The sequence below is a fragment of the Triticum dicoccoides genome, chromosome 2A, assembly GCF_002162155.2.
Source record: "Triticum dicoccoides isolate Atlit2015 ecotype Zavitan chromosome 2A, WEW_v2.0, whole genome shotgun sequence".
NCBI lineage: Eukaryota > Viridiplantae > Streptophyta > Magnoliopsida > Poales > Poaceae > Triticum > Triticum dicoccoides.
The window spans coordinates 39933056-39941304 of NC_041382.1; positions in this window are offsets into that span (position 1 = coordinate 39933056).

The window sequence follows — 8249 nt, forward strand, 5'->3', positions numbered from 1 at the left end:
GAACCGGGACAAAAGGGCATCGCACCATTTAGTTCCGGTTCATATCTCGAACCGGGACTAAAGGTCTAATCTTTAGTCCCGGTTTGAGACACGATCCGGGACTAAAGGGTGCGATGCCCTTTTGTCCTGGTTCGTGTCTCAAACCGGGACTAAAGGGCCCATGTGAACCGGGACTTATGCCTTTAGTTGCTCGAACCGGGACTAATGATCACATTAGTCCCGGTTCGTAATGCAACCGGGACTAATGTGTATATTGCGCTATGACCAAAGCCCTGTTTTCTACTAGTAAGACGTGCTTTAACAAAATTAATAAGAAGAAGAAATGAAAAACTATGAGAACTCTTTAGATCATGAATTTAGTACGAAAAGATGCATCCAGAACACTGTAAACTTATTCTTTTTGAAAAGTAGAGTAAGCCATGGCCTCTGCATTGAGCGATGCACCCAGTCATAGTGCACTGTAAACTTGTAAACTCAAATTTGTTTGACCCTTCAAGAAACATAAACGATAAATCGCTTGTTGAAGAGTAGCTCAGTTACAACTTCAATAAATATTGATTCAGTTCTTAGTTTTGCTCGATGTTCAGCAATGTGCGAATCGATTTAGATTCCAAATTTTATTGATGGCGCAGTAATCAAACCTAACGAGGTGGAAGCATGGGAGTACCATACTTCTAGGACCCTGATAAGTGTCACGCGTGTGGCACGAACACATGGCAACTTCAAACATTTTTTATGGCAAGTTTAGTGATCCCAATTCACGCAATTCTAGTGCTCGATCTGCCACTGAAAACTGTGGCGGCCATGGGTGCGGCAAAGCGGCGGCTAATGGTGGAAACTGTGCACTTGCTAGGGAGTTATCTTCCAATGAAAATTGTGGCGGCCATGGGTGTGGCAATTCAAGTACATTAGTTAAGACGGCAAAAAGAGTTGGCATAGCCATGGAAGGAACTCGAGATTAGGATGTCGGATGATCAATGACATTAGTGAAGACGGCGACAAGACTTGGCATAGGTGACGGCCATGGTATGCTGTTTTGGGAGGATCGTCGGAATGATAGCCTACGAATTGAGGAGCTAGCTCCGCAGATGTATGCCATAATTGCATAGCACGTGCGATCGGCAAGAAATGTTTGCATTGCTCCTACGAAAGGAGCTTGGGCGAGGGACATTCATCCCATTATGAAATTGAGCACATTGGCGGAATACTTGGTACTATGGCAAAGAATTGCCAACGTGCGGCTACACACTAGGGTTGCCTATACTATTCGTTGGGCTTGGGAGCTGGATGGCGTTTTCTTGGTCCGGTCCGCACAGGCTACCAAGTTTACAGGGCGGGAGGTGGTGCCCACCTTGGAGTTATCATAGAAACTGAAGGCCCTGTTGCAGTGTCGCTTCTTTCCTTGGCTAGCCCTAAAGAATAGATGTTGTACATGATGCATGCCTGTTATGTGATCAACATGCTGAAACCATCAACCACATCCTACTTGGTTTTGTATTTGAGAGAACTCTGGGGACGGTTGTGTGCACCGCCTTGGGCAAGCAAAAGTGGGTACCGCCGGCGTATGAGATGCTAGGCACATGGTGTTAAGCAAGGATATATAGGGGGCACCTGCAGAAGGACATCCGCGCCATCATTATTATTGGTTTTTTTGAGCTGCAGAAACATTAGAACATGATCATATTTGAGGGTGCTACACCATCACCGAGATTTTAGTGTACATGACTGAAAATGAGGGCCGCGCCTGGAAGGAGGCAGGGTTATTAAGGGGAGCTCTGGACCACTTCTTTGGGGCGATGTCGATGTGCAGTGGATAGAAACCTTCTTCAGTGATTCTCCAAAGATTAGTATTCACATGATTTAAATGGCGCTTAAAGCAATAAACCCAAGAATCAAAGTCCTCATTTTTCACAATCTTAGGGGGAGGACCGACATGATTCAAATAAGTGGAAGGAATCGGTCCACCATAAACAAGTGGTGGTTCCACATGGGCAAAGATGCCGGTGCCATTTTTACCACTAGAGGAAGGAGCCTTTTCACTACTAGCTTCCCCCTTGTCGGAGTTAGCATCCGTCACCTTGTCAGTGGGATCACCCACTTTCAACGGTGCGGTGGATATTTTAAGCCCTTCAATGAATTTAGTAAACATGCTTTCAACCTCAGTCGTCATGGAGGTTTTCAATGTCTCCAAGGCTACATTGAATTCCTCACAAGAGAACGAGGTTCCCCCATCGCCCGTAGACGAGATCGGATCCACACCGAAGTGCTCCTCCACACTGTCTACGGTGTCAACCATACTCTTCGAACGGTAAAGTCCTTAGTAAAGAGATGAGACTCTGATACCAATTGAAAGGATTGATATGGTTGACTAGAGGGGGAGGGGTGAATAGGCAACTAACAATTTTTAGCTTTTATTTACCAAGTTAAACTTTGCATCAAAGTAGGTTGTCTAGATGTGCAACTAGGTGAGCAACCTATATGATGCAACAACAACAAGCACATCAAGCAAGGGAAGTAACACTAATAAGCTTGCACAAGTAAAGGTACGAGATAACCAAGAGTGGAGCCGGTGAAGACGAGGATGTGTTACCGAAGTTCCTTCCTTTTGAGGAGAAGTACGTCTCCGTTGGAGCGGTGTGGAGGCATAATGCTCCCCAAGAAGCCACTAGGGCCACCGTATTCTCCTCACGCCCTCACACAATGTGAGATGCCATGATTCCACTATTGGTGCCCTTGGAGGCGGCGACCGGACCTTTGCAAACAAGGTTGGGGCAATCTCCACAACTTAATCGGAGGCTCCCAACAACACCACGAAGCTTCACCACAATGGACTATGGCTCCGTGGTGACCTCAACCATCTAGGGTGCTCAAACACCCAAGAGTAACAAGATCCGCTAGGGATTAGTGGGGAAATCAAATTTCTCTTGGTGGAAGTGTAGATTGGGGCCTTCTCAACCAATCCCGAGCAAATCAACAAGTTTGATTGGCTAGGGAGAGAGACCGGGCAAAAATGGAGGTTGGAGCATTAATGGAGCTTTTGGGGGAAGAAGTAAGTCAACGAAGAAGAAGAGGACCTCCTTTTATACAAGGGGAACCCATCCAACCGTTACCCCCAAAACAGCCCCGCAGAGGGCGGTACTACCGTGCGGTGCAGGAACTGAGCCCGGTGCGGTACTGTCGCGGTGGTAGGGCGGTACTACCGCTTCTACTACCGCTGCAAGTGCCACACAACCCGACACGAGAGGCGACCCCCTCAAGTCGATGCGGTAGGGGCCCGGTACCGCAGCAGTACTGTGGCTGAGACCCACAAGCGGTACTACCGCTGGGTACCGCGGTACTACCGCTTGGACCCAAAACAGCAGACTCAAAGGGGAAAGAGCACTCCATTGAAGCGGAATGGCTCAGAAGGTGAGGAAAGGATGTGTACGTGTTGATTCCACCCAAGCCTTACCAAAGCGGACCCCCTCTTGATAGTACGGTGACTCCTACAAAACTAGTCCACCAAACAAGAAACAAAAGAGCTACACCGTCTTGAATAACACTCCGAGGGGAAAGAAATCATCTCGTGCCAAAGGATGAATCTTTGAAATGCTCAAAGCACACGATTAGTCCGCAAACATGTTGTCATCAATCACCAAAACTACATGGAGAGAGATATGCCTTAACAGCATTCCCATCCGGAGGGCGTTGCCGTGGAGGCTAGGTGTCCTAGGTCATGTGGTAGCTTTGTACTCTCGTCTTATGTCACTAGTTGTCCGGCCACGCAGTCTTGTGTGAGTGTGTTGGCTTAGTATTGAAGGATCTGTTGTATCAGAGGGCTAACTCACCACATTGTATTGTTCCGCCATGTAACTTGAGTATTGTTGCTTTATATATAAAGCGGGGCGAAAGCCTGTTTCGAGACGTGGAGGATTATTATAGACTATAAGTGTCTAAACTAATGTGCATGCCCTTAAAACAAAAATACTACCGATCACGTCCAGTAGTACTGGTGGATCTAGTCCATCAAATGGTTGCGAATGGACAGCTGGTATTGTTTTGATGTACCGTAAAACACTAGTAGAAAAAGGGCCATTTGTCCCGGTTCATAAGGCCCATCTGTCCTAGTTGCAGAACCGGGACTAAAGGGTCGTTACTAATGCCCTTGGCCTTTAGTCCCGGTTCTTATACGAACCGGGACAGATGGGCCTCCACGTGGCCGCTGTGGCGAGCCCAAGCAGGAGGGTCTTTAGTCCCGGTTGGTGGCACCAACTGGGACCAATAGGCATCCAAGCGTCAGCTGTTCAGGGGCTTGGGTTTTTTTTCTTCTGAAAGGGGGGTGGATTTGGGGGTTTTGTATGGTGAATTAAGGTGCTTCATATATTATGTTAGGTAGCTAATTAATTAATAGAGAGAAGTGTCCTCTCTTATCTCCGTGCTTGGTCGACGCTACGTACTATACATATAGAGAGGCCCTCGACACGCTAGCTAGTAAGAAAATGAAGGAAACCATTAAGTACAGAAGTTCGTCATGCATACCGAGAGAAGTGATCGACCTCTCCTTCTTCGAGAGATTGGTCGAACAACAAGTTTTCGTATTATCTATCCGACGCTACTAGCTACATACATATACAATATGTAACATCTGTTACAATTCCCTAGCATCTGAAATCAAGTTCCACATGGTATTCTTCGGCTTTATTGATGACGTGGTCAAGAAAGAATCCCGCTAATTCCTCTTGAATTGCTTTCATGCGATTTTTTGGTAGGAGTTCATCCCGCATCTCCCACGTTTAATTTGAAGAAGGGGGTTAATACATATATATATGAATGAAACTCAACAGAAATGATGGTGTAATAAAATGAAATTGTGAATATTATTGCTTATGCACATCAAATTGTCTTTTAGAGTAGCCCCGCTTATCTTTGCAAGTCACGTTGTAGATGAACTCGCACACGTACTATCCACAGAAATCATTACCTTGTTCCTGCCACACGCACTTTACGAGAAATAGAGGTCAATCAAACTGATAATGAAGCATTATAAATGGCATTGAAGAAAGTAGCTAGAATCAACGGGATCGAGATGCGCGGAACTAGCTAGCTAGTACTACTTACTTTCGGGTATGTCCATCGCAGCTCCCCCGGCAGTCCCGGAGCTTGTGCGGTGAATACTTTCCAAACCCTGCGAGACAAAGAAAACAATTACTTGATATCAGGAAATGAACAAAAAGTTGCCGATATGGTGCGATAATGATCGATTGAACTTACTTCTCGAGCATTTTAGTCATGTCCGCATCGGTCTCGGGAGATTTTTCGTCTCGAGTCTAAGACGGTTACTAGTCCCTGCTCAAGCTTAATCTCCAGGAGAATATAGTGGAAGCTGCGCACGCATGCATAACTCATCAATTACAGTACTATAACCTCGCTCGAGTAATAAGGGAAGTCGAATATGCACAAGACAGTAACACTCACTCAAAGTTGTAAGGAAAGAGTATTCTATCTTTGTTTTGATTTAGTATCAATGATTTGAGCAAGTTGGCCTCAACATCATCGGCGTTCTTTTCAACCTCAAATTTATCTATGAGATTTGTGTTAATGAACCCAATATCATACATTTCTGCTTTTCTGCACTCGACGATCTTCAATCTGCATAATATAGTGAGGATAATCATATGTACATGCAATGAAAGAGCTGAGCTATATATAGACTTAATGATAGAAGTAGTACTTACAGACAGTAGCAAGTGACCGTTAATTTATCGAGGGCCTTTTGATTGAACCACTGGAAGAACTCCTCAAATGAAACAATCAACAAATCAATTCCAACGAGGTCGTGCTCCTCTTTAACTCTCAGATACAAAGTATTCGTCCCCCCAGACTCTCTGCAGGTTTTCATGTACCAATCATGGAATCTTTGCATCATCGTTGTTAGAGATTTTTCATCTTTGACAAGAGGCTTCCCGTAATGGTATTGGTGTTCTTCTACCTCCAAGTAATCATAATGTACATCGTCGGCCAGGTAATCTTCAAGATTGCTATAACCGGGCACCATCCCTGCATCATTAGCGGCGATATCGCTAGACACCTTAAACGGGGGGCACGATTGGTCCGCTTGTTCGCCAAGCTGGGCAATTTTTTTCCCAACTCATCGTTCTGCTAACCTTCGATCACTGATAGTATTTCCCGATCGCTCCGCTTCGATATATACCTTTGCAGTAATGCGCTCATAGTTGGTTTTTAGCGGAGACTTTGGTGGTTTCCTCAAGGCAGAGAGTGTGTGCTTTGCTTTCACCCGGTCTACCTTCTCCTCCGGAGCTGGATGTCTCTTTGCTTTCACCCCTTCAAAGAAGTCATTCACTTCTTTTTCCATGATCTTCGCGTTTTCTTCCACGGTCCTCTCATATGGTAACTTCTCTAGAGGCTTGAGAGGTGGACCGAATCTGTATTGCCTGCCTCTGGCTGTACTGCTAGACGCCGAAGCAGACGGAGCGGCTGCGGCTGTCTTCTTTCGTGCTTGCTTACGAGGCGGAGGAGAAGGACTACGAGCGCCGGAGCAGCCGGGGCGGCGGCGGGTCTCTTCCGCCCTTGCTGGCGAGGCGGAGAAGGAGGAGGCTGGTGGCTACTCGGGCGCGCCGGCGCAGGCCGAGAAGGAGGCGGAGTGCCGCCACACGCCGGAGAAGGAGGCTGAGTGCCCTGATCACTTGTCGGAGGAGGAGGCGGTGGAGGAGGCGGAGTGCCCTGACTCGTCGGAGGAGGAGGAGGAGGAGGCGGAGGCGTCCAGTTCGGAAGGTTGATGAGCTCCTTCCGCCATATGCATGGAGTCTTTAGAGCAGAACCCAGCCGAGTCTCCCCTTCACCGGTAGGATGGTCAAGCTCGAGCTCCTCAAATCCCTCCATTATTTCGTCTACCATCACCCTAGCATATCCTTCTGGAATCGGCCGGCAGTGAAAAGTTGCGCCAGGTTCAGGACGTGCAACAGAGCCAACATCCGCCTTGACTTTCATATTCATTCATTGCATCATAAGGTGGCAATTGTGAGACTCCGTCATTAAGTCCACGGCATAGCTAGCAGGAGCCGTGAAGACAGGCTCCTGAAGCAGCTCCGTGGAAGCCATGATGCTTCTCCGCTGAGATTGCGGTGTAGCTTCGGGTGTAGCAGCTTCGGCAGGTCGCGTGCTGCGGGCCTCGTCTCGTTCCTCTAGCGCTTGTACCCTTGCATGCAGCGCCTGTAGTTGGGTCAACTCCTTTTTCTTCTTCCTCTCCCGGCGTTTGTAATCGCCCACGTCGGGAAATCCAACCTTCCATGAAAGGGAGCCTGGCGTGCCTCGTGTCCGTCCAGGGTGCTCAAGATTCCCGAGGGCCACTGTGAGCTCGTCGTTCTCTCTGTCCGGAACGAACGTCCCTTGCTGCGCCTTTTTGATATACTCCTGAAGCTTCTCGATGGGTGTGTTCAGCTGCTCGTTGGTCCAAACGCACTTCCCTGTTACAGGGTCCAATTTTCCCCCAACCCCGAAGAACCAAGTCCTGCAACGGTCTAGCCAGTGTCGAGTCTCTGGTTCGATCCCTTTAGCAATGAGGTCATTCTCAGCCTTGTCCCACAACGGCCGGGCTTTCAGGTAGCCACCTGACCCCGTGCGTTGGTGATACTTCTTCTTTGCAGCATTTTTCTTGTCTGTCGCTGACATCTTCGCTGCTCTCTCAGATTTCTTTTTGGTGACAAATGCGGGCCATTGATCTTTGATCTTCTCAAATCGGCCGATGAATTCTGGAGTCCTGTCTTGGTCGACAAACAATGATTTCAGCTCATTCTTCCACCTCCTGAATAGCTCAACCATCTTCTTAAGAGCACAAGCCTTGATCATTGGCTTTTTAACTGGATTCTCCAGATCCTCCTCTGGCGGGAAGGTGAAATTTTCTTGCAGCACGGTCCAAAGATCAGCTTTCTGCCTATCGCTGATATAAGACACCTGTGAGTCTTTGTCCTTAGGCTTCAACCATTGCTCGATGCCGATCGGGATCATGTCCCTAACTAGAACCCCGCACTGAGCATTAAATTTTTGCTTGGTCTGGAGGGGTTCAATCAGTTGGCCAGCGCGATCAATTTCGATGATCGTGTACCTTTCATCCGTGCGCAACTTTCTCTTCGGGCCTCGTCTCTTTACCAAAGTGTTGCTCGATCCAGAGGACTAGAAAAGAAGAAAAAGGAGAGAGTTAATATGTGTACATACCAAAAACAATTAATGCATCAATTAGCTATAGTCAGCAC